Source organism: Chelonoidis abingdonii, chromosome 4 (assembly GCF_003597395.2).
Source record: "Chelonoidis abingdonii isolate Lonesome George chromosome 4, CheloAbing_2.0, whole genome shotgun sequence".
Lineage (NCBI taxonomy): Eukaryota > Metazoa > Chordata > Testudines > Testudinidae > Chelonoidis > Chelonoidis abingdonii.
The window spans coordinates 154,804,655-154,829,100 of NC_133772.1; the positions used below are offsets into that span (position 1 = coordinate 154,804,655).

The 24,446-nt window shown below is 44.6% G+C and overlaps 1 protein-coding gene across 3 annotated transcripts in view; it reads right to left on the reverse strand.

Moving 5' to 3' along the window:
- GNG2 (G protein subunit gamma 2) overlaps positions 1 to 24,446 on the reverse strand; it is a 100,737-nt gene that overhangs the window by 31,825 nt on the left and 44,466 nt on the right. The window contains exon 1 of one of the 3 annotated variants that reach the window (XM_032765959.2): positions 1,701 to 1,959. The exons of the other annotated variants lie outside the window; for them this stretch is intronic. The gene's annotated coding sequence lies outside the window, so the exon portion shown is untranslated. Of the gene's footprint in view, positions 1 to 1,700; positions 1,960 to 24,446 lie in introns of those variants that run through there. 3 annotated transcript variants of the gene reach the window in all.

Here is a 24,446-nt window from a genome sequence, read left to right on the forward strand (position 1 = left end):
ATTAAGTTGAACTGGTTTTAATAACATGCATGCGGCAAGTTTTCCAGTAGTGTCAGCTTATGTCTGTGTTGCTAAGAGCAAGACAGGCACAGGGGCACCAGTTTAATAATCCTGCCTAGGGCACCATAAATCCTAAGGATGGCCCTGGCGGAAAGTGGAGTGACACAGCCCCAGTCCGCTTCACTCTGCCACCTCCCAGCCGCGCCACTCCACTTCCTGCCGCCGGTGAGTGCGAGGAGGTTGGGGAAAGGACGCCCCCCGTACTCACCAGCAGCGGGAAGTGAAGCGCTGCGGCTAGGAGCTGGAGGAGTACAGCGGGCTGGGGCCGGGCTGCTTCGCTTCCACTGCTGCTGGTGGGTGTGGGGAGGATGTCTTCCCCCAAGCCCCCCCACCTCAAGCAACATAGCTGGGGCCAGGATGAGGGAAGCAGAGCAGCCTGCTCCTGGCCCCCCGCTAATCCGCTGAGCAACTCTGGGACTGCGGGGCCCCCAAAAGTGCCCTCCCACAGCTCCTGCCCCCCAGGCCCTGGCGGGGGGGGGGAGCCCCTGACCACCTCCAAGACCCTCTACCCCTTATCAAACCCCTCGGCCCTCCAGCCTGACCCTTAACACACTGCTCAGAGCAGTGTGTCAGAGCTTTACCGCCTTGTACGTGAACCCACCTTATATCAGGTCGTGTTATATCGGGGTAGAGGTGTATATGGTAAATAACACCATCCCGTCCCTTTCCAAATATCTCCCACGGGGAATAAACTGGGTTAGCAGATAACACTTGCAGAATAGGTTGGGTGTAACTATTTGTTCTCAGCATTTTTAGGAATCTCATTCAGCAAAATACTTAAGCACATGCGCAACTTTTTAAGCATGTGCATCATCCCACTGACATTCACATGGGCAGCAGTGAAGAGTGCTGCTAAATCATTACCCAAAATGTTTAAAAGTCTGAGTTAATTCTTCTTTGCTTTTTGGAAAGGCGGGATGGAGCTTGAGAGAGGCGGGTGTGAAAGCACATAGATGGGATACCTCAGCCCCAAGTGTTAATTTCATCTACTTAGTATTAAATGAGTGGGGCACGGGGCCCCTTTGAATTTTAGGGAAATAAAGATCCACAACCAGACTTCATGGTTTAGCTCTATTTCTGCTCTGTATGTGCCATATTTCTGATGTGGTACGTATAGATTACAAACAGCTGCACTGTATACAGTGGGAAACCAATCATTTGAGTGATATATCGGATAGGAAGCTGCACATTTTAACATGATGCAATAGTTGCAGGTGGCTTATTCTCACGAATACATATGCGTAACTCCTAGTGCGGAACATGTACTGGGGGAGACTCGACCTCCCCGCAGTGGTGATGTTTTAGGACATTGACACATTTGTGAAATTAACTGAACTAAGCCAAGCCTGATTCTAGTCTCCATTTTGTTTGATGGGCTGGACAGAGAATAAAAATAACCAGAATTTCTTAATCTCACTCTCCCTTAGTGCCTTTGCCCTCTGGTCTAAGCTCTGGGAGCAAAGGACCCCCCCTGCCCCCACCAACATCCTCTCCACCCCAAAACACAAGGTCTTTGTGACGATTTCATCGAGGACACCATTGATTTAGGGGAGGAAAAGAAGCCACCTCGATCCTTTCATAAAGGAAAATGAAAATAACTGAAGGGACTGGTTTAAACCTAATCAAATGTTAAAACTTACCCAGAGGCAAACCAGTAAGTGAAGTGCTGAAATACCACTTCATTCTGCGAGAAACGAATAGTAGAAAGAATTAAGCCTCCTGCCCCAGAGGTTCCCAAATGGGAATGATGGCTCTTGTATTTAAATCAAAAGCTACGAGTACTTCTGAAAGTTAGCTGGTTGCAAAAAAGGAAAGGAAAAGAAAAGGCAAATGAATATGAGACTCATGAATGTTATCTGCTTGCTGGAAGCTTTCCGTTGTTACTTGGTGCTCTTTAAGCAGTTACTCTGTGTGCTATAGTGGAGTACATCAGTGATTATCTCAAGGGAACAGGTCTCGGGTAAAACAGTATCTAGCTCTCTGGTGACGGAAAACTCCCACTAAGGGATATCTGCAAGGCTTACAGGACTAAGATTAAACCTCTCCTCTGGGTACTTCCATTCCTCTGTCAGACTGCTCCATTCTTGTGTGAAATAAACAAGGATTCTGATTTGAGGACATACAGATAAGAAACCCAGCTCCCGGGTCTGTTGGTGGGTCATGCAACAGAGAAGGCAGATTGTCAGAGTGTTGCAAGCTTTGCTCTGGGAACTTGGGAGACATTTCAGGATCAGGATGGGCTTGGGTTTTCTTCATTATTTTTGAGGCTTATTAAATTGCAGTAAGCTTAGCAGCACCCCTTTAAAGAGGGAGAAATATCTGGTTTTAGGTCTGGTACATGCCTGATACAGACGTACAGAGGACGGTGAGACTCACAAACTCACTTTCTCAGAATGGGCTGTCCCACTTCATGCCTGAGTGAGCACCCACGTTTCTCATTAAGATCAGTGAGACTGGAGGGAACTTTACAGCTCCCAAAATACCTTAGTACCTTGCAGAACTGAGTTCCTCTGCAGTCACAGAATGGGCTTAACTGGTTCGGCCCTCACTGGGAACCACATATCCCCAGTGACAGCAGAACATCACCCCTCAGTATTCAAGCAGAATTTTCCTTTTCGTAACAAACAAAAACATTCCTCAAAAAGTCCCCAAAGTTATTAAGGGGAGAATTTTTTGGAGTATCAAACACACACTTGGATATGAATTACTGCCATCCCCCTGCAGAATTACACAAAAGGCAGGAAATGGACAAGAACTTTAGAATAGACACCAGTGTTCTCACCGGCACTGAAAACACCCCTAGACTGTACACATGCAAAGCTGAGTACTCAGCCTCAAAATGCAGCGGGGCATGTACAAACAGCTCCAGGGTTGCCCTCCTGGTTGATGATATCCTCAGAACACTTGATAACACCACAACCTTATCACTGGAGCATGCTTTTTAAAAAAGTTAGCCACTGTTTAGAACTTAAAGGGGCCACTAAAGCTTTGCCCAGCTGAAGGCCACACTAAGAGCTAGCCAAGATCGCGTGTGAGAGATGCTCCTTTTTTGTTGGCGTAAGAGTAAGCGTCTCCTTCCTCACTGGCTGCACAATGCATGATTTTGGCAAGTCATTAAACAATAGGGAAGGTCTCACAGATTAAGTCCAAAAAAGTGCATTGAACGTTTTCCTAACCCAGGGATAGCTGACATGTTCATTTCCTGCTCTGTGCCCTTCTATGACTTTAATAAAAGCCCACACACATGAGACTGGGTTTAGCTTTGCACATTGACAAAAAACGTCCTCTCAACCTATGAGGCTTTTCCGGCAGCCCAAGGGCACTTTGGGGAAGGAGCACGATCTAGCTGTTTCGATCGTGGAACTGGGAGCCAGGCCTCTTGAATCTGATTCTCAGCTCTCCTGCTGGCTCACCGCATAACCTGGGCCAAGTCACTTAGGCTCCGGTCCTGCAATGAATGTCACATGGGCAGCCTGTTGCCGATCGTGGGCTCTGTTGGTGCCCGCACAGAGCTCATTGCCGGATTGAGACCTTCCGTCTAAACTGTTAAAAAAGTAGCAACTCATTTTGGGTGCCCCTCTCCTATTCTATAGACATTTTTATACCATGCCCATCCCCACTGTATCTGAGCACCTGACTGAAGTCACCTGTGTCTATGTGATAGAGACAATGAAGGAAAGCCAGAGATCCAGACAGACGGATGGCAGGAGAGGAACCTTCCCCCCCCGCCCAGGATTTATCACCTTTTTTAGCTTGTGCCTTAGATAGGTCAACTTAAGCCGTGAAATTTTCCATCACAACATATTTTGACAAAAGCAGCTTTCAACAGTAATGGAAATTTCTGTGGAGTTTATTTGGTCAAATTGCTGTTTTTTTCAATGAAAGAATGACAACGTTCGGTTTTGAGTCTTTCGCAGCTTTTCTCTCAGAGTGGAAACAGCTGAAAAAGATTTCTGTTCTTTTGTTTTCGTTTTCATTTAGGCAAAAAAGCAAAACTTCACGCTAAACAATTTTTTTTTTTTGGTTTCATTTGAAACATTTGCAGAAAATATACGTGACCAACTCCAGTCCTGACCCTTTTCCATGCGGCTATTTTTTTATGGCCTTTGTGCTACTAAGGTAGTTCAGAAGACTCACAACTGAAGTTGCAGCCACTCTGGGTTCTGAGGATATTACAGAGCAAATGCAATGCCAGGGGATCTGGTTTGTATGATGTCTTGATTTAAAAATAAACCAACCAATTTTCTATATCCAACTGTTTTAAGAAGTTAAAGCCCACAATTTCATTGCCATGACAGGAACACTTGTGCAAATAACCGTCCGAATACTGAAAGTATGGGAATGTCAATGGTGCGTTCAGCACGTCACACACAGAGTCAGTCCCCTGACTGGGGACTCTAAGCACTCCTCCAGTACAAAGCCACAACAGCATCTGAATGATCTCCAGATCTTTCAGATGCAAAATTACACACTGAAATAAACACAGCGCTCTGGAATTTCTCTGTTATTTTTACAATCCTTGAGCAGCGTGTCTGCTGATGTAGAACTGTGCTAAACAGAGTGGATGTAACGTGTCGAGTTTGCAGATCTAGGCATGCTCCTGTTTCTGATGAAGCAGTCATTCTCCTTGCCCTGCTGGCTCCATTTTCATACCCAAGGGTATCCCGGCCAATATTCGTTTCATTCAGTGTTTTCGCTCATTTTGCTACATAATATGCAGTAGATTGTCAGGGAAATAATCATCCTATTTTATTAGCCCTTGATAGAAAAATAGGTCGGGAAGGTGCTAAGTCCAGGACAAGGTTAAGTGTTGTACAGGGAAGGCTGGGATCCAATGATCAACCCCCCATTTTATTGCTGTTGGAAAAGCATTCCATGGAGATGGGGTACACTGCACATATTGTACTCACCTAATGTGATCACATCATGAAATTCAGTAGGACCCTTACTTGGCAACATGCTCTAATTGGATGAATAAAAAGAGTGTGCTCTCTCTTGGGCCCACGGGTCACTGGTCGAGCTGCAATGCTGAACTGGGCTTCCCCTCTCCCTCCTTTTGAAACAAATATTGGTAGTCAACACCCAGAGCCGCTCTGCCAACAAAAGGTTATGACTTAACATTGGAATGTGTTCTTGACTATTGCACATCAAAAAAAGTGTTTCTGGGGCATTGCTCCCCTCTCAGTCTCATATCTCCTCTGGCTTATTATAAAACAGCTGCTGTTTTCCCTGTTGTCCTGACAACTTTTCTGTCTTGCTGTGCCTGGCTGTTGGTTAGGAAATAGTTGGGTGGGGTGTGAAGGGGAAAAGAGCGCTTTCCTTCACAAGGAAAAAAAAAAAGTTTTGCTGCCCTCTGCGTATTGGTGGTGAAGTGATCTTGTTTTCCAGTGCCGGAGCACAAACAAAGCCTTCTTCACCGATCTTTAATACTTGCTCTCCAGGGGAAATGCTATTTCAGCACATACGCCAGTGACCTGCATTAACAGCACAGTTATCACAGCAAAACTTGACAGGGCCATGTCTGACTAGAAATGAGAAGACTCGACAGGCTCCAGTTGGGAAGTTGTACAAGATCCTACAGTGAGTAGCTAGTCCAAGTGGGTCGCCACAGCACGGGTAGTACAAGGGAATTTCAGCCAAAGTAGGCTATTTACTTATGATTGTTTATTATGTGTATTCTGGTGGCACCCAGGAGCCCCAGTCATGGCTCAAGACCCCACTGTGCCAGGTGCTGTACAAACCTATGACAGAACTTCCAGTTTGTGTATAAGATGAGACACAACAGGTGGGCTCAACAAATTTACCTTCCCTTTCTCCCCTGAGCTGTTGTGTGAGGTTCCCGAGTGCTGTTAAACAACTGCCACAGGAGAGGTGCTGGAGTAGCTCCTCCGTACACAGTTCATAATGCACTTCAGAATTCTTCAGAGTAAGAGATGCTACAAAAATGTCAAATAGCAACGAAATCTCAGTGAACTGCTCCTCTGAGTGACGGAACGCTGCAGCAGGCGTGTTCCACACTGGCAATCATTTTGCTGATTTGCTTTCCTGGTTGCTCCCTCGCATTTCTTCTAGAACCCTTTCCCAGGTAATTGGCAGCCTGCACGAAAGCGGCTTGCCTGACAGATCTGGAGACTGAAGTCTACTTATCTACAGTAAAGGCGGATCATGGGCAGTGCTCTGCCTCCTGTCAATCATACTCGCCTGTTATCTTTCATCTTGTACTGTAAGCTCTTTGGGGCAGGGAGCATCTTTTTGTTAGGTGCATGTACAGCACCCAGCACAGTGGGGGCTTGATCTATGATCAGATGCTACCATTGTATAGATAAGTCAAAACAAACATGGCAGTTCCAACCTCCCCGCACTACCCAGCCCGTGTGCTTCAGCCCAACAAGAAGTGCCAGCTGTCGCAGGGCTTTTCCAAAGTGCCCATTTTCCCTACTGTGTCCTGGCAGGAGGCCACCAACATGTTTTTAATTGGTTACCAAAGAGTTACTCAGTGGTAACATTTTTGAATCACTTCCACTCTGGGATGGATCTGAAGAGCCAGCCAAGCAGCGAGAGACCTGGTATGCTAAAGACCACTCCGCTGAAAACTCCAACCTTGATTTTCTTTACTATGGTACATTGTAACCAAGGCTGTCAAGCGATTAAGAAAATTAATCGTAATTAATCACGTAATTAATATTTATTTAAATATTTTTGGATGTTTTCTACATTTTCGAATAGACTGATTTCAATTACAACACAGAATACAAAGTGTACAGTGCTCACTCTACATTTATTTTTGATTACAAGTATTTGCACTGTAAAAAGCAAAAGAAATAGTATTTTTCAATTCACCTAATACAAGTACTGTAGTGCAAACTCTTTATCATGAAAGTTGAACTTACAAATGTAGAATTACGTACAAAAAATAACTGCATTCAAAAATAAAACAATGTAAAACTTTAGAGCCTGCAAGTCCACTGAGTCCTACTTCAGCCAAATCACTCAGACAAAAAAGTCTGGTTACAATTTGCAGAAGATCATTCTGCCCGTGTCTTGTTTACAGGGTCTCCCTTTCAGGTGAACAGGCATTTGCATGGCACTCTAGTAGCCAGTGTCACAAGATATTTATGTGCCAGATGCACTAAAGATTCATATGTCCCTTCATGCTTCAACCACCATTCGAGGGGACATGTGTCCATGCTGATGAGGGGTTTTGCTCAATAACAATCCAAAGCAGAGCGGACCGACATATGTTCATTTTCATCATCTGAGTCAGATCCCACCAAAAGAAGGTTGATTTTCTTTTTTGGTGGTTCGAGTTCTGTAGTTTCCGTATCTCAGTGTTGCTCTTTTAAGACTTCAGAAAGCATGCTCCACACCTCGTCCCTCTCAGATTTTGGATGGCACTTCAGATTCTTAAACCTTAGGTTGAGTGCTGTAGCTATTTTTAGACATTTCACATTGGTACCTTCTTTGCGTTATGTCAAATCTGCTGTGCTGGGTCATCATCAGAGACTGCTATAACACGAAATATGTGGCAGAAAGTGGATAAAACAGAAAAAGAGACATACAATTCCATCCCCAAGGAGTTCAGTCAAAAATTTAATTAACACATTTTTTTAACGAGCATCATCAGCATGGAAGCATGTCCTCTGGAATGGTGGCCAAAGCATGAAGGACTATATGAATGTTTAGCATATCTGGTACAAATGCCTTGCCATGCCAGCTACAAAAGTGCCACGCAAACACCTGTTCTCATTTTCAGGTGACACTGTAAATAAGAAGCAGGCAGCATAAATGTCAACAAACTTGCCCATCTTAGCAATTGGCTGAACAAGAAGTAGGACTGAGTGGACCTGTCGGCTCAAAAGTTTCACATTGTTTTATTTTTGACTACAGTTATGTAACAACAAAACCTATATTTGTAAGGTACACTTTCAAAATAAAGAGATTGCATTACGTACTTCTCTGAGGTGAATTGAAAAGTACTATTTCTTTTGTTTATATTATTTTTATTACAAATATTTGCACTGAAAAAATGATAAAAGTGAGCACTGTACACCTTGTATTCTGTGTTGTAATAGAAATCAATATATTTGAAAATACAGAAAAACATTTAATAAATTTCCATTGGTATTCTACTGTTTAACAGTGCAATTTTTTTTTTAATCACAATTTATTTTTTTTGGCAGTAAATCACAAGTTAACTGCAATTAATCAACAGCCCTAATTATAACTATGGTTTGTGTGTTGGTACAAGCTCAAGAGAGCTGTGTGGGCTTTGCCAGGTTCCACGGGTCTGGAGAGGTCTTGTCAATTTGTACTTCCCAGCTGCTAGCAGAATGATCATACTTTTCCTGATAACTATTAATCCTGCCATCTTGATTTCTGTAAACCTCCTGAACAACTTCTGCAGGGAGAAACTGAAGAAATGAGCCTCAGCCACAGTTTGTGACAGGGCATCAATCACACTCATGCATATCACAAGTTTGAAATAAAAAATCTGGATTAAAAAATGCTAGAGCCAGATACTGGAGTGACATCCAGAGAAGTGACTGACTGAGGCAATGGAGCTATTAGTCAAGGACTGATAAAGTGGGTATGAAACATACCTGGAGCATTATTCTTCTAGCAAGGAATTGCAACCATGTATGAAAGGTATTACAGAACCCGCTGTCTGTACTGGAACCCAAAGCACAGCCCATACCCTGTGCAGCCAACAGGATAGAGAGAAATGCAGACTAAAAGTGAGTTTAGTGAAATTAAGCCCTGGACTGAGACTCTATTCTCAGCTCTGACCAGCTGAGCGACTCTGGGCAAGTCTATTGCCTCTATTTTCCTCAGTAGGAAAATATAAAAGCACAAACTCTGGCAGCAAGTGTGAAAGTAGAATTAAGAAGGCCAAAAAACAAACAAACAGACAAACAATCTGAAGAGCAACTAGACAAGGACACAAAAACTAATACAGCTCTACCCCAATATAACGCCACCCGATATAACACAAATTAGGATATAATGCAGTAAAGCAGTGCTCGGTGGGGTGGGAGGGCTGTGTGCTCTGGCAGATCAAATCAAGCTCGATATAATGCAGTAAGATTTTTTGGTTCCCGAGGACAGCGTTATATCGAGGTAAAGGTGTAGTGTAAAAAAAAAAAAAAAGTTAAAATACACCAGAAGCGAGATGCCTATCAAACAACCAGTGGGGACACTGGACAAGCAAGGTGCTAAAGAAGCACTCAAGGAAGACAAGGTTATTGCGGAGAAACTAAATTAATTTTTTGCATCAGTCTTCACTGCAGAGGATGTCAGGGAGATTTCCACACCTGAGCCATTCTTTTTAGGTGACAAATCTGAGGAACTGTCCCAGAATGAGGTGTCAGTAGAGGAGGTTTTGGAACAAACTGATAAATTAAACAGTAACAAGTCACCAGGATCAGATGGTATTCACCAAATAGTTCTGAAGGAACTCAGATATGAAACTGCAGAACTACTAACTATGGTATGTAACCTGTCACTTGAATCAACCTCTGTACAAAATGATTAGAGAATGACTAATGAAATGACCATTTTTTAGAAAGGCTCCAGAGGTGATCCTGGGAATTACAGACGAGTAAGCCTAACTTGAGAACCAGGCAAATTGGTTGAAACTATAGTAAAGAACAGAATTATCAGACATATAGACGAACATGGGATGTTGGGGATGAGACACAGTTTTTGCAAATGGAAATCATGCTTCACCAAGCTATTAGAATTCTTTGAGGGGGTCAACGAACATGTGGACAAGGTGGAATTTAGTGGATATAGTGTATTTGGACTTTCAGAAAGCCTTAAACAAGGTCCCTCATCAAAGACTCTTAAGCAAGATAAGCAGTCTTAGGACAAAAAGGAAGACCTTTAATGGATCAGTAACTGTTTAAAAGATAGGAACCAAAGGGTAGGAATAACTGGTCAGTTTTCACAATGGAGAGCGGTAAACAGTGGAGTCCTACTGGGACCTGTGCAGTTCAACATATTCATAAATGATCTGGAAAAGGGGGTAAACAGTGAGGTGGCAAAATTTGCAGACAAAAATACAAAATTACTCAAGATAGTTAAGTCCAAAGCTAGACTTTGAAGAGTTACAAAGGGATCTCACAAAACTGGGTGACTTGGCAACAAAATGGGAGATGATATTCAGTGCTGATCAGTGCAAAGTAATGCACACTGGAAAACATAATGCCAGCTATAAGTATAAAATGATGGGGTCTAAATTAGCTGTTATCACTCAAGAAAGATCTTGGAGTCATTGTGCATAAGTTCTGAAAACATCCACTCAATGTGTAGCAGCAGTCAAAAACGTGAACAGGATGTTAGGAACCATTAGGACAGGAAAGATAATAAGACAGCAAATATCATAATGCTACCAGTTCCCAGAAACCCAATAGATACTACAGTAGAACATCAGAGTTACAGACATCAGAGTTACAAACTGATCGGTCAACCTCACATCTAATTTGGAACTGGAATTATGCAACCAGGCAGCAGCAGCAGCAACAAAAAGTAGGGCTGTCAAACGATTAAAAATTAATTGTGATTAATTGCACTCTTAAACCATAATAGAAAGTTGAACTTACAAATGTAGAATTATGTACAAAAAATAACTGCATTCAAAATTAAAAGAATGTAAAACTTTGAAGCCTACAAGTCTGCTCAGTCCTGCTTCAGCCAATCATTCAGATAAACAAGTTTGTAAACAAGAAGCGGGGAGCAGCATCTCCTGCAAATCGTAACCAATGCCACCTGAAAGGGAGAACAGGCATTCGCATGGCACTGTTACAGTCCGTGTCGCAAGATATTTATGTGCCAGATGCCCTAAAGATTCATATGTCCCTTCATGCTTCAACCACCATTCCAGAGGACATGCTTCCATGCTGATGACGGGTTTTGCTCGATAACAATCCAAAGTAGTGCGGACTGACATATGTTCATTTTCATCGTCTGAGTCAGATGCCACCAGCAGAAGGTTGATTATCTTCTTTGGTGATTCAGGTTCTGTAGTTTCTGCATCTGAGTCTTGCTCTTTTAAGACTTCAGAAAGCATATATATCCACACCTCGGCCCTCTCAGATTCTGGAAGGCACTTCAGATTCTTAAACCGTGGGCCGAGTGCTGTAGCTATTATTAGAAATCTCACAAATTTTTTTTAATTTTGTCAAATCTGCTGTGAAAATGTTCTTAAAACGAACATGTGCTGTGTCATCATCCAAGACTGCTATAACATGAAATATACGGCAGAATGTGGGTAAAACAGCACAGGAGACATACAATTCTTCCCCAAGGAGTTCAGTCACAAATTTAATTAAGTCACTGTTTTTTTAAAATGAGCATCATCAGCATGGAAGCATGTCCTCTGGAATGGTAGCTGAAGCATGAAGGGACATATGAATGTTTAGCATGTCTAGCACATAAATACCTTGTAAGCTTGTAAATCAGGAGCAGGCAGCAGTATCTCCCGCAAACGTAAAGAAACTTGTTTGTCTTGGCAATTAGCTGAACAAGAAATAGGACTGAATGGACTTGTAGGCTCTAAAGTTTTACATTGTTTTGTTTTTGAGTGCAGTTATGTAACAAACAAACTCTACATTTGTAAGGTACACTTTCACAATAAAGACATTGCACTACAGTACTTGTATGAGGTGACTTGCAAAATACTATTTCTTTTGTTTATCATTTTTACGGTGCAAATATTTTAATAAGAAATAATACAAAGGGAGCACTGTACACTTTGTATTCTGTGTTGTAATAGAAATCAACATATTTGAAAATGTAGAAAAACATCCAAGATATTTAATAAATTTAAATTGGTATTCTATTGCTTAAAAGTGCAATTAAACACAATTAACTTTTTTAATTGCGATACTTTTTTTGAGTTAATTGCGTGAGTTAACTGCGACTAATCGACAGCTCTATAAAAAGCAATACAGTATAGTCCTGTACAATTAAATGAAAACTACTAAAATAACAAAGGGAAACTTTAAAAAAAGATTGGACAAGGTAAAGAAACTGTTTCTGTGCTTGCTTCATTTATATTAAGAGGGTTAAAAGCAGCATTTTTTCTGCATAGTAAAGTTTCAAAGCTGTATTAAGTCAATGTTCAGTTGTAAACTTCTGAAAGACCAACCAGAATATTTGTTCAGAGTTACAAACATTTCAGAGTTATCAACAACCTCCATTCTCGAGGTGTTCATAACTCTCAGGTTCTACTGTCTATAAATCCATGGTATGCCCACACACATGCAGTTCTGGTGACCCCATCTCAAAAAAGATATTAGAACTGGAAAATATATAGGCAAGGGCAACAAGACTGATTAGGGGACTGGAAGAGCTTCCATATGAGGAGAGATTAAAAAGACAGGACTGTTCATCTTAGAAATGAGATGACCAAGGGGTGATATGATAGATGTTTATAAAATCATAAATGGTGAGGAGTAGGTGATTAAGAAGAAGTTATCTACCCTTTCATATAACACAAGAACCAATGAAATTAAAAGGCAGCGGGTTTAAAACAAACAAAAGGAAGTACTTTTTCACACAACGCACAGTCAACCTGTGGAACTTGTTGCCAAGAGATGTTGTAAAGGCGAAAACTATAACTGGAGGATCTGTCCATCAGTGGTTATAAGGGAAGCAATCTGTGCTCTAAGTTACTGAGTGCCAGAAGCTGGGACTGGACAACAGGGGATAATCACTCAATAATTGCCCTGCTCTGTTCATTCCCCCTGGGGCACCGGGCAGCTGCCACTGTTGAAGACAGGATACTGGGCGAGATGGACCAGTCGTCTGACCCAGTGTGGCCACTCTTATGCCTTAGTTTCCCCATCTGTAAAATGTGGATAATGATACCGACTGCCTTTGTAAATGCTTTTATGAAAAGTGCTATAGGAGAAATTGCTGTTGTTAATACTCCAATGTGCCAAACACAGGGCAGAGAGAGAAATTCCCTCTCACTACTGGGAATCATAAAAGACTTGGCATCAAAAAGCCATTAGGGAAAACTGTGCTTGACTTTAGGAGAAAGGTGAGAGATGGCACCATGATACACTGCAAACCTTGCACTGGCTCAGGAGCGAACCCTGCTGACAAACGCACACAGAGGTTGACACTCCAAATATTGTGTGGCCCTTACCTACAACACAATCTTCCAAGGTCTGTCTCTCTCTTATTCTCAGGCAACAGTAGCAGAGCCTGTCATGCCAACAACATTGTATTGCACTGGAGGTAGCTCTAATCATCTTGAAAAGCAGGGCCTGAAAGACCCCATGCGAAAGCTTATTGTGCATGAGCTTAACTGTATATGCAAACACAAGGGTCTGTAGGCATGGTTTGCGCACATGATCTTGGCATGTACTATTTAAAAATTCTGCCCCCTTGAATCTCCTGGTAGTAGTGGTAAAGGGTATGGACACTGCCTCCTCTACTTGGTCTGGACACTACCCAATTAAGCTAGAAGCACAAGCTGCTGTGTTGTCACGGGATTTCCCAGCACAACCTTTCAAGGTTTCCATTTCGCCTTTTGCACAGTGGTTTTATTAAGGGATGACCGGGCGTTTCATGTTCCAATGACGTTTTGTCTTTGTGGTGGTTAGACACATGGCCAAAGGCAGCATGATCATCAGACCAAAACACACAGCCTGGAACATCTCGTGATTCTGAGAAATGAATGGCTAAAAAATACATGTGACACAAGAAGCAATGTCTAAGAAACTGATTTGGAAAAAGTTAGGTGTAAGATCACACTGGAAAATGGTCACCATTAAGCCATTAATATTTAAGACAATGTGTGTCAGAGATTACAGAGCACAGATCCTACGGAAAACATGGAGGGCTTGCAGGCAGTGTGTAGAAGATGTTTAACTACGTGCTCATCTTTAGCACCACATAGCAAGGTCGACGTGGGGGCAGGAGCAGGGTGGCGAGAATCGGGCACAATTGGTTTCATCTGAAGAGAGTTTAGCTGTCAGGAGTTTGGGAAATGCTGAGTACGCATTGGAATGACTCACTGTTAAAGAGGAGCTTTACTACCAGGGAAGGGTGTCAGCAACTGAGTTCCTGAAGCTGTTCCTGCCTCTCAGCCTCCTTTCTCACTGCTGCCAGGCAGCAAGGCAGACCAGGGGAACACAGCCACTTCTGCATTCCAGCTCAGATGTAGCCCGATCCCGCCTGCCTTCTCCATCCGCTGGGATGCTTTTGATAAGTCAATGGATGCCATATAGAATAAGGAAAATTCAATACACAGTAAAAACATGAGTTCAAAACTCAAGATCAGCTGAGTGCAGGAGAGTGAGAGAAGGGAAGGGTTGGGGCAAGTTATACCTCCCAGATTCTCATGGTGCATTTGTGCCTACCGGGCCCTCTGTCTGTAAATTAGAACAGTTTAGAGGCTGCTTTAACTTATACCAACTGGTGACCACACACCATTGATTTCGGCATAGTGCAGGCATCGTCCACCCAGTACACCAGAGTGTGTGCGGTGAGGGAGGTACGGTACAGGAGGGGAAAACTGACATACGAGCCAGTTATGCCACTTTATACCAGATGGGAACTCCTGGACCAAGGGACTTCCCAGCTGGCCAGTTAGGCTGAAATTCTGGGACAGGAGGGGGGAATCTGGGCCACCTTTGGAAGTCAATTAGCTCACAATGAAAGTCAAACACTGGAATCTTTCAACAGAATTAATAACTGTTGGCATGGTAACAGAACAGGGACGCACAGGGAAAATAGCTTGGGAACCTAGACCTGAAGAGAACCTTAGATCCCCGCACAGCTGACAGCTTTGGACACAGAAATCAAACCCAAACTGCAATGCTCCTCACTCTTGTCCCATCACACTGGGATCGGTTAAGTTATATTTACAGCAGCTGAGAAAATGGAGGTAAAAGGAAGCAGGCAAAGTCTGGAGGATAAATGGTTATTTTTTAGTTGATAATTTTCTTTCACTAGTAAACGGACAGATCTGCAAGGAGATAAACGCAGACATGGCACATTCATGTCCTGTCAGTGTGCAATAGCCTTTCAGAAAGAAGTGAACAGTTCCTGGTAACAGGAGCAACAGCACAGATGCTAAAATGTCTAATCACACCATCTCCCTGTGACAAAAGCTACTTCCATAGGGGACAGTGCATGAGACCAGCTAAAGGGAAATAAAACCACAAAAGGGAACGTTTCCCAGCATCTAAATAATACTGGGGGACTAGTAAACCACACTGCAGATGGAATTTTTCAGTATAGAAGTTCTGTATACTTGGACATCCATTAAGTCCCCTCCCCTGGGACAGGCAGTGTTTGTGCCCAGTAGCTCCAGGGTTTGGCCTATCTATCTTAGCTACATATATGGCCCCCAGCACCAGAGCAGCTTGCATGTATTTAGCCTCACAACCTCCAAGAAAGGCTTGGTGACTTGCCCAAGTTCATGCAGGAAGCCTGTGGCAGAGTAAGGACTTGAACCCTGCTCTCCCAAGTCCTAGAGGAGTGCCCCAAGCACTGGATCAGCCTGCTCCGATCACCACATTTTGCTGCATCACAGTAAAGGCGAGTGGTGTTTCCTGCAATCTACCATCACCTGGGGGTCAGCTGCAAATAAAGGTCTAGATTGTCTCCTGCCTGCATGGGTGTGAGTTGCATCTTTTGCAGGAAGGCGAAAAAGAGGGTGCAAGGAGCCTTCCTCTCCCTTCCAAGCAGGTAGAGGGGCAACACAATCTGTCCTGGAGGCTAGCATGCACAGGAGGGAAAGGGAGAAAAACAAGGTCATGACCCCACCCAACACAGCTGAGCCATGGCTGGGGGGGTTGGGGTCACTGTAGCTTGTGCTTCCTCAGAGCTGCTGCAGGAGTCGATCCTGCTTCACGCAGAACAAGAAAATGTATCTGCGTTTACCCGAGAACGTCCTTTCTTTGAGTAAAGATTTCCGCAGAGCCGTTACAAGGGGAACGTCACTCAGCTTGCTGCTTGGGGGGGAGGAGCAGACCTGTCAGTCATGGGCAGATCCCCTGCAATTCCCTCCAGCTGAGATCAATCCACAGTGAGATTCAGGCATGTGCTTTCCTAAATTACAGCTTGTGCTACTCATGCTTTGAGGACGAAGCACAACAATTACTCCTGCTGCAGAGCTTGGGAAATTCCCCTCCACTGACAACAAACCCAAATCCCAGGATTTCAATTTCTATCTGTATTCTGGATCATGCATGGGTTTTCAGAACGGGCTGGATCGGTGGATCTTTTTACTCATAGAATTGACATTTTCAGGTGAGCCCAGATAATTTTTCATATTCTTCATTGCACCTAAGGCCACAGATCTATTACAAAGGATGTTTGCAGCAGTGTGCCTCCGGGCACCACAAACCTTTAAATATGGACATCCAAACCCAGGTATATTATATAGCTTTCATCTTCCCCTGGGCACCAAGGTGTGGAGAAGACTTCTGCCAAAAAACAGCATTGGCTAAATAAAACATTGGATGAACAATATGCAGAGTCTGGTAAGCTTCTTATCAATGACGATCCAGGAGATCCGTATCTCTGACCTGAGATTGTCAATGCTCCTTAGGACCAGACATAGCTGCTAGCCTGCTTAGCAGATGGAAGTCTTAACTTTGAGAATGATTGTATGATAGTTGTGAGGATCACTTGTCTGCATTAAAATTCCAATTCTTGTTAGAGAAAGCTCCCAACTTCAAAATGTGTCTGATTGTAGATGGTAGCTATCAAGAGGCTGGCTAACTTTTGTGGATAAAACGCCTAGCACCCAAATAGACCCCTTGAAAAATCAGATTTTGATTACAGTTTTCATCATATACCTAATATCTAGATGCCTTCATAGAAAAGAACAAATATGTTTTACTGTACAATAAATTCACAAGTACACAGCTGGATCAGCAATCCCATTTTCCCCTCCCCCAGCGTCCCTGCAAAAGTCTTCACTTGCTACATTGGAAGCAATGAGTTCCTATAACAGCAAAATCATTACAGCAATCTCTTTGTACAACTCCGAACCTCTGACCCTTAATTAATGGGAGCAGCCCACAGTGCTTATTTCATGTTAATTAGCTGATCCTTTCTGGGGGGTTGTTTACAACATCCTGCTTTTAAATACTTGCTAGGCTCAAAGATAGACATTTGGGGAAGGCGTTCATTAAGAAAAATTAAAATGAATATGTTTTATGAAAAGAGCCGCTTTATTGAAACCTGCAAAGGAAATGGGTGTTCTTGATTATGTAAAGACCCAGGGCTAGTTCTGCGACACTGACACTCCTTCCCGGTGCAACTAACTCAAGGCAAGTCTACACGCGGAGTTGCACTGTTTTTAACTAAGTTGGTGCGACATCACACCTGCAGGTCAGGCCAACACATGTGAGGCTTTGCCGGTATCATTCTACCAGCACAGCACTCCTTGTGCAGACGCAGCTCATACCAGCAAAACTGCACTGGCAGAACACCGGGCTTTTGCAGGCCCATCACATCCCTGACCGACAAAGTATGTCAGCAAAAGTCTGTAGCATAAACCTGGCCGGAGTTAAAACGGCGCAACTCTCTATGGGAACTAAGCTTAAGGCTTGCGTGTCATCTTGGGGCACAGGGGCCGGCGTTTCCCCTCTCACAAGGATACAAATCACAAGTGCCTGCAGTCAAATTCTCTCATTCGTTTCGAGAAGAGGACATGACTGACATCTGGGCCTCTTCTCTCTTGATTTCTGAGCCAGGGGCCAGTCCCAGGAGACTGGGACAGAGCAGAAAAGTGACGGACACAAAAGCAAAGTTCTTAATCCTACGCCAAGCCTGCCCTTGTTTAGAACTCACCGAGGGCTCCCTATCCCGGCTGCCGCTCACCTGAGAAATGGAGGAGGGATAGCTCAGTGGTTTGAGCACTGGCCTGCTAAACCCAGGGTTGAGAGTTCACTCCTTGAGGGGGACATTTAGGGATTTGGAGATTGGTCCTGCTTTGAGCAGGGGGTTGGACTAGATCTCTTGAGGTCCCTTCCAACCCTAATGATTCTATGATTTCTCTTTTTCTTCCATTTTCTTCCCTGGTAAGTGATGCTTCAAGCAAAATGGAACCCCCTAGAGTATCATGAATTGCGCTAAATCAATGGTTCCCAAACTGGGGGGCCAGCCCCTTGGGGTGGTGTGAAGAAATTCCAAGGGAGCGTGGCCCTTGAGGTTAGCCCCCGGCCCCTCCCCTCCTGCCCACCCTCCCTTGCAGCCAGGCAGGCAGCATGGCTTGCACTCACCCCCTCCCAGGCTTTCCAATAAGCCAGTCCTGCCACTCTGAGCGGCCTGGCGAGGAGTGCGGGGGGAGAGGAGGTTGGATAAGGGGCAGGAAGTACCGGAGGGCAGTCAGGGGGCAGGGAGTGGTTGGATGGAGTGGAGGTTCTGGGGGGGTGGTCAGGAGACAGGGAGCAGAGGGGTTGGATAGGCATGGGAGTTGAGGGGGCTTGTCAGGGGGTGGGGGGTGTGGATAGGGATCAGGGCAGTCAGGAGGGATTGGATAGCGGGTAGGGTTCTGGGAGGGGCAGTCAGGGGACAGGGAGCTGTTGGATGAGGCTGAGGTTTGGGGGGGGCCACGGTCAGAAGACAAGGAGTGAGGGTGTTGGATAGGGAGTGGGGTCCTGGGGGAGCAGTTAGGGGCGGGAGATCCCAGGATAGGGCGGTCAGGGGTACAAGGATCGGGGGGGTTGGATAGGGAGTGGGGTCCCAGGAGGGGTCGTGGACAAGGAGCAGGGAGGGTTGGATAGGGCGTAGGGTCCTGGGGGAGCAGTTAGGGGCGGGGGATCCCAGGAGAGGGCAGTCAGGGGTACAAGGATCGGTGGAGGTTGGATGATGGTAAAGGAGAGGTGGGGGGCATGAGGGTTTCTCGAAAAGTAAAAAGGGGGCGTGATGCCAAAAAGTTTAGGAACCACTGCACTAAATGTACAACTGTTAAGCAGACAGACACTCTTATGCCACTCAGATACCTCAGATCTGGTGAGCAAAGGTTATTTTCCATATCTAACCGAGAACTGGCTGCTTGATCATTAACCCTTTTTATCAACAAGTTGATCCATGGCAGATGCTCTTTGAAAGGGCTGTAAACATTTCCCTCCACAATCCCCGCTGCTGGACTCATTTCTTCTGTGAGCATCTTTTCTTTTTCCAGATCAATGAAAATCAAAAACATTCTCTTCCTGCTCGTAGGTGAGGCATTTTGCATTTCCCTTTTGCAGCGCGTCAGTTACACATTGTATCACGTCTTTCTTTTTCCCCTAACGGAGTTTTGTCGTCTCTCAGATGATACCACCCAACTTGCACCTTCAACAGTGTCTCATTTTAAGTAACGTTCAAACAAAGCCTAATAAACCGGCCCAGCCTGTGGGAATCAATCCAGCAAGTTACATCAGAAAAGAAACAACCCTGTTCGCAGTCCCATTAGTTGAAGGCCTCAGAAGAGTTCTCTTAGACTGTTTTAATTAGGTATCCATCATACAAATGAATTAATTAATTAGTGATAAGCACCTGAAGCACATTACTCATAAGAATCTATTTTAAGCTTCAAATACACCTAACAGGTCACACCCCACTACTAAATCAAAGCAGAACAAAGCTTCAGTGTCTCAGGCCTGGTTTACACTAGAAAATTAAGTAGGCTTAACTACATTGCTCAGGGGTGTGAAAAATCCATGCTGCCGTTTGGTCACCTCTGCTCTGTATTCTTCTGGTGTCTACATTTTAAAGCAGATACTGAAAAACTAGAGGAGGCAGAAAAAAGCCAGAAAAACAATATGAGGGGGCTGGAGAAAATCCCTATAACCTGATGCCAGTGCACACAGACCTTCATGGGGAGAAAATATCAGTTACTAAAAGGCTCTTTAATCTAGCAGAGAAAGGCAGAAAAAGAACAATGGGTGGGAAGCTGCAGCCAAATTCAAATCAGAAACAAGGCCCAGATATTTAATGGTTAATCACCTTCACCACTGGAACAAACTCCCAAGGGAAGTGATGGATTCTCCATCTCTCGATGTCTTCAGATCACCTCTGGATGCCAAACACAGGTCACTGGGCTCAGTCTAGGGGTAACTGGATGAAATGTAACAGCCTGTGATACATAGGAGAGAGTGCAACCTCACAGTCCCTTTTGGCCTTAGAATCTGTGCATAGGCAGTCATGCTATTTTATTTTATTCTACACAGGTTCTTATTCAGCCCTCATCACTGGAGTATCCAAGCACCTGGCAGACGTGCATTAAGCGACGTGACTAACATCTGTCATGTGCGGTTTGTTCGTTTTCTCATCTATTATCTGATGATCATAATGGTCCCAGAGTCGGCCATAAAAGTCACTGAGTTTATGAAACCAAGGCACTTCTGGCCACATCAGTTAAAAGAACATGCTTCCTGGAATTAATCAGTGCATTGTTTAATCAATACCTTGAGGTTAAAATGCTTGGTGCACTAACCGAGACGGAGCGTTCCGTGTTTTAATCCGAAGACAGGCTCTGTTAGAAGTGTGAGTTATCACAGCACTGTGATGTATAATGCAGTCTCTGGTCAGTGAAAAGGCAGAACAGCGAGCACAAAACAAAGCCATGGTTCCTTCCCTCCTCCACCTGCTAAGACAAACAGAAAGTGGCACATTCCTGTAACCACTTTCTGTTCAGTATCTGAAGGCCCTTCCTCAAATGAGTTAGTCACTGTCACAATTTGCAAGACTGAGCCATTTCCGCCCACACTGAACATGATCCCAGCCCTCTAATTCAGAATCAAAGCTCCGTGAGCAGCACACATGCACTAACTCCAGTTCGGAGGACAGCACTGCTGGGAAGAATAAATATGGGCAGAGGGAAAGCAGCTTTTCCCTGCTTCTCATGCTGGCCTTGGATACAGAAGGCAGAGCAATATCAATGAGAATAGGCAAGAAAAGGGCTGCACCAAGACAGAGGGGGCAATTCCCCATCTATTTTAACTCTCTTCCCAGCTGCAGATTCTCCTAAGCATCACACAGATGCCTCATTCGTACATGGAGAAAGATCATTAGGGGCCACAATGGGATTGACTGGGAACCCCCACTGCAGCCCTCCTAGAAAATGGGAAGGTCACCCACATACATGTTTTTCTGGTGGCCCCTGTGGGTCAGCCCCACAGGTGCTTTCTTCTTTCTGGGTGGGTACTCCACCCCTACTGTCCTGAGGCTCTGTCCCTTCTCCTAAGGCCCCACTCTCATTCTACCTCTTCCTGCCCCCACTCTGCCCCCTGCCTTGCCCCTGCCCCCCAAGGCCTCGCCTTCACTCCACCTCTTTACGCCCCCACTCCCTCCCCCGCTGCCTCTTGCCTGCCACCAAACAGCTGATCAGCAGGGCCTGCTTTTTTTTTTTCCCCTCATGGGTGTTCCAGCCCCAGAGCACCCACAGAGTCGGCACCTATGGTCAGCATGTGATGTTACATTTCATAATGTGAATATGATGTAACTGGAATATGCTTTATGCAAAAGGTCTCTTCTAAGGTATCATAACAAAGGTTATAACCTACTGAATATCTTCCTCTTACTTGTACGCATGTATCACCTTTGTATCTGAAGCTAGAAATATGACATACAACTCTGAGGTCCTATTGTAATTATGCAAAGTGTGGGCCATTAATGGTGGTTTAGAATCTTGATGGTGTCCACTGACTAGGACAATTGGTTGTAAATTATTTGTTTACCTGCAAGCCTTCCTGTGTACTGTGCACCAGCTGGTGGGTAATGAAGAATGAGGTCTCACAGAACATGTGACCAGTCACATGATACTGGAATCCATCTTAAATTTGGTACTTTTCCATTTACAAGGAGGGGTGGGGACCCAGAGACACAAAAGATTCCTGCCTTGTGCCAAAGCTATAAAAGGGGGTGGAGCAGGACAAAGAGGGTCCCAGTCATGAGAAAGCTTCTGCTTTTCACCTAAGATGCCAGCTAGAACTAACAAGGACTGTACCAGGGGAGAGGATTGGGCCCAGACGAGGGGTATGGCTACACTTGGAAATGTGCAGCGCTGGGAGTTACAGCTGTGGTCGTACAGCTGTGTAGGAACAGCGCTGCAGTGTGGCCACACTGACAGCGACCAGCACTGCAGTGTGAGCCAGCGCTGCAACTCCCTGGCTGCAGCGCTGCTGTACTCCTGGTCGCTATGGGTGTAGCAAATCCAGCGCTGGTGATGCAGCGCTGCTCTCAGGTGTGGACACTCACCAGCGCTGTTATTGGCTCCAGGGTATAAGAGTATCCCAGAATTCCTGTCTACAACAAACCAGAAGGTACTCCCGGAGCTACCAAACACAGCTGCTCTTTGCTCCAGCGAGCGAGCCGAGCCGAGGCTTTGGAATGTTCACAGCTGTTGTTGAGGAGACAAACAGCACGGCGGGGAGGGAGTCCGTCGGAGAAGCTGCTTATCTGGTCTGAAGCCTTTTTACATTTAAGAGTGATTGAGAGAGGGTGGGGAAATGGCCAGAATTTGCAAGGCAGGGAGCTCACAGGGTCTGCTCCAAAATCCGCGCTCTCTGTCTCCCGACGCTCCCGTCACACTCCACCCCACCCCCCGCTTTTGAACTTGCAAGGCAGGGAGCTGTCACAGTGTCTGCTCCAAAAATCCGCTCTGTCTCCCGACCTCCCTGTCCACACTCCACCCCACCCCCTCTTTTGAAAAGCACGTTGCGGCCACTTGAACACTGGGATAGCTGCCACAATGCACCACCCAACAGCGCTGCAAATGCTGCAAAGTGGGCCACATACTTAATAAAATCACTTTTGTTTATTGATGAACCCAGAGTAAGTGATTAATACCTGGGGGAATCATACAGCTGTGCATCTCTCTCTATCAGTGTTATAGAGGGTGGACAATTTATGAGTTTACCCTGTATAAGCTTTATACAGAGTAAAACGGATTTATTTGGGGTTTGGATCACATTGGGAACTGTGTGTCTGGGTGCTGGAGATAGGTAACCTGCTGAGTGGTTTTCACTTAAAGCCTGTAGCTTTAGGGGTGTGGTCCAGGCCCTGAGTCTGGGTTGCAGCAGGCTAGAGCGTCTGGCTCAACAAGACAGGGTTCTGGAGTCCCAAGCTGGCAGGGAAAACGGGGTCAGAGAATCTCAGCACGTCAGGTGACAGTCCCAAGAGGGGGTCTCTGGGACCGAACCCATCACACAGCACCATTCAAGGCAGCTACCTGCTAGAAAAATAAAATAAAATAAAAATCCTTGGCCGTTGAAACATAATCCAATTTACTCATCAGTCTGGTGGTAAAGAAACAGCAGTAAGCATGAGGGGGTGTTTGTTAATGCCTCTGAGAATTAAGTGGCTTTGATTTGATGTCATTATCACTGGGAGCTAAAGGCACATATCTACTGAACTGTATCATTTCAGGAAACAGTGCCTCTGTCCACATCTAAACTACATAACCCACAGTCCAATGTAAACAACAGTAAAACTGTATCTTATGCATGAGGCCAGTAATATTACCGTTAGAGCCATGCAGATAACTGATATTTCGGTTCAGTGATCATACAATAAATAAATACAATTCATTTCAGGTTGAGTGGAAATTAAATGTTTTTGAAATTTTCGGCTAACTGGAAAAGAAAATTTCATTTTGAATCAAACTATTTAGCTTTCAAACTTTTAAAAAACTTTAAATAAAATCGAAGTCAATTTCAAAACAAAAAGTCATTTAGAATAAAAAATGTCAAAAGGTTTTGATTTTTTCTGATTATTTTTAAAGCTCCCCCACCCCACCAGAAACAATTGGGTGACTTCGACAGAAGTTTATGAAATGTTCCCATCGACCCCAATCAGCATATTTTGGTGAAAAAGGTTCAGCCAAATGTCTCCCAACTCTAGTCACAGTTCTAGGGAGAAGCAAAGCCCCAGGCTCACATTCCAACCTCATTCTGCCTGCCATGCCAAGAGCAGATGAGTGCTGCTCTTTCCCCCAATTGTCTAACCAATGATGTTCAGACATGAACGTTCTTACCCTGCAGTTGACTGGAAGGGCAGAGCTTAAATGAGCAAAATGTTCTGTATATTTCATGGGACTGATTTTACAGGCAATTACTGGTGATTCACGGGTCACTGACACAAAATGAACTGTATTATATGAAATGGGAAATGACTGTCTAGGAAGAAATACGCAGTGTAGCTTTAGCTGTGTCAATCCCAGGATATTAGCGAGGTAAGTTGGGTGGGGACATATCCTCCACGTAGCTCGAAAGCTTGTCCCCCTCACCAACAGAAGTTGGTCCAGTAAAAGATATTACTTCACCCACCTCGTCTCTCTAGGAAGGAGTCCTGCAGTAAAGGATCTGAGCGTTAACAGTGGATTACAAACTAAATATGAGTCAACAGTGTAACACTGTTGCAAAAAAAGC